Here is a 2,796-nt window from a genome sequence, read left to right on the forward strand (position 1 = left end):
CAACCCACTCTTTTTTGATTCCCCTTCCCTCCCCCCCAATCTTCTTTCCTGGCAAGGAGCTGCTCCTCCTGGATGGTGAGTGAGTCAGTTCTTCCCAGCACTGACCCCAACACATTCACCACCAACAATCACTTACTCATGATACTTAAAATGCTTGGTACACAGTGTCTTCTGGGATATTCTTGTTGCTTTTGAACTGCAGCCAATAATATGGCTTCTAACTGAATAGTACCACAAATCCACAAATGTGTCTTGTTAACATAGGTGTTCTAGAGGTTTTTCAGAAAGATGGTTGAGTGTGATTTCCATTGAACTTCTTTTCATGGGTTATACTTTGGGTGGAGAAAAGGTTAGGTGGAGCCCTCCATTTTTCAGTCCTCCTAATTTGTCTTTCCCTTAAAACATGTTCTCTAGCCTCTTTCACTCCCAAGTAAGATACTTTACCTCCAGGAAAATCATAATGAGGTTTAAATGAGATCACAGTGACTTCAAACTGCTCTGAATATTACTTGCTTTTCAACTGCACGACTGGATCCCTATACAAAGAAATACTCGACTTTCTTCTGGTTCAGTGACATAACTATACAATCATCTGTCTCCTTTCTTCTTCAATACATTTTCTAAAAAATTTAGATAGCAGACAAAGAGGCCTGTGACTTGAAAAATGAGTCTTTGGTTAGAAAACAAAGCAGCCTTAGCAGATATAAGGGTTTTTGCTGTTGTTGTTGTTATCAACTTACCACAGAACAATGTTAAGAAAAGTCAGTGCTAAATGGGGAAGTACAATTTGGAAATTCTGAGGAGAAGCCAAGAAAAAAAAAAAGAAAAAAAAAGTGTCCCAATCAATTCACTGATTAAAAACAAGTAAATTATGGCATAAGCCACCTTTTTTCTTTTTTACCCTCCCTTTTTGGCAACAGCTTTCCCCAACTTAGCTTCAGACTCCTTCTTACCTCCAGAACCCTGCACAGGCCAAGGCAACCGAATGAAACCGTCTGGCACTCCTGTGTTCTATGATGGGCGTTTGACTCTCAGGCAAACAGGTCCTTGTCTGTGGACAGGGACCACGTCTCAAGTGTCTCCTGTGGGGATTCAACAACTATTTCCTAATAGGCCAATTGATTCCACTGCCAATGAGTGGTGCCTACCACCACCCGGAGGCTCGAGGGTACGAATCCCAGGGCTTTGGCTGTATGAAGACTTGGAAGCTTGAGAAAAGAACATGAGAATGAAGAGACTCGAATTTGAAGCCCACCTCGGTCAGTTACCTGTGTGTGTCACCTGAGGGAATCAAAGGATTCTCGCCCCATTTCCCATTAAAACAAACAAACACAGTAATACCCCCCAAATACTGACTTCCTACAGTACAACGTGGGCACTCGAGGGGATGAATACTAGGATGGAAAACGCAAACAGAGGCTGGCAGGGTAATGCGGCTGAATGAAGTGGGTCGGGTGTAAGACCGGCCGTGGCCGCTAAGATTGTCTAAATTCGAAGGGAGTGGCGGGGCCTCTCATTATCTCGAGACTCTGTGTCCATCCAAAGAGGCAGCTGTTCCTATTTGGCTTTGGCCAGTTTTTGCAATGGGGTAAAAAAAAAAAAAAAAAAAAAAAAAAGGGGGCCTGGCCTTGCCAGATTCTCTGGGAAGCTGGAAATCGGGACGTTTCATGCGAAGCCTCCCAATTTTCAGACGTTGGCAATTAATTCAAACTTAAAGGACTCTGCAAGCCAAACAAAACACATCTGCAGGCCACAGAAGCCCTGGGAGCTTCCATGTGTGACCTCGGATACACGTGAACAGGTCTGTAACAGAACATGCCTCATTGAAGATAGCCCGTGAGCACTGGCCGCACAGTTTCCTTGCAGGAGATCCCCAGGAGGAGAGAAGAAACAATAACCGATCCGAGCGTTCGAGGACAGTATCCGCCTGCTCGCTCTGAAGGCTCAGCTTTGGTAAGTCATCCAGGAACCTGTTCAATCTTACTGACTCAGTGGTCTCTGACCGCCGCGTTCCTTACCCCGGGGGTCGCCTGTGTTTGGAAAATGTCTCTGCACCCTGTGAGACTTTCTAACAGAAGTTTAATTTTTGTTAGAAAACACACCCTCGAAAGATGGCTCAGCCGCTTTGGAATCATGGCAAGGAAGAATTCACCATTTCTGCTGCTGGGCCGAGTTCCTTTCGGATTCCAGTGAAGTGAGCAGCTCCCGCCTGGATTTTTCTTTGTCTTCGGAGGAGCGGGACCTGGTTTTAACTGGCACATCTTCGTGTTGCTCACTCCTTAAGTAGTTTCACTTACTTTTTAACTGTTACATGCCAACAAAACAGGTTGCTTAATTGGTTTGACCTTTCACAGTATTTTTTAATTTTTCAATCTTCGTTTCATAGTTCCATCTGGCCCTTTAAAACGACATCTGGTTAACTGTACTTAACCAGCTGATCACTGTACAGTTATTTTTAAATGTAATGTATGCTTAAACAGATGTTATTTTTATAGATGTGGATCTAAACTGCACTTGTGTACGTGCTATGTCTGCATAAACTCTTTCTGTAATTCAAATGTTGACACCCAAAATTACAAGCCAGAATGCTTATGAACTCCACTATTATGGTACTGCACTTTTGTGCTGCTTGTTAGGTAAACATCAATTCAGTTCTTTTTTTCTCTCTTCATTGCACATAAATAAAACATTAGCATTTAGTTTATAAAGTGATGAACATTTTGCTGTGTTGGATTTAGCTTTATAAATACAACTGCTGTCAGCAAGAAAAAAGGATTTATTGAATAAATAATAAGA

The 2,796-nt window shown here is 42.7% G+C and overlaps 1 long non-coding RNA gene across 1 annotated transcript; it reads left to right on the forward strand.

Moving 5' to 3' along the window:
• Nucleotides 1-1,528: 1,528 nt before the first annotated feature.
• LOC309840828 lies at nucleotides 1,529-2,513 on the forward strand. The gene is made up of 2 exons (XR_014298818.1): nucleotides 1,529-1,953; nucleotides 2,094-2,513. It is a non-coding gene; the product is annotated as an uncharacterized lncRNA (long non-coding RNA).
• The last annotated feature ends 283 nt before the right edge of the window (nucleotides 2,514-2,796 follow it).

Source organism: Mustela nivalis (assembly GCF_964662115.1).
Source record: "Mustela nivalis genome assembly, chromosome: 1".
In the NCBI taxonomy this organism is placed as follows: Eukaryota; Metazoa; Chordata; class Mammalia; order Carnivora; family Mustelidae; genus Mustela; species Mustela nivalis.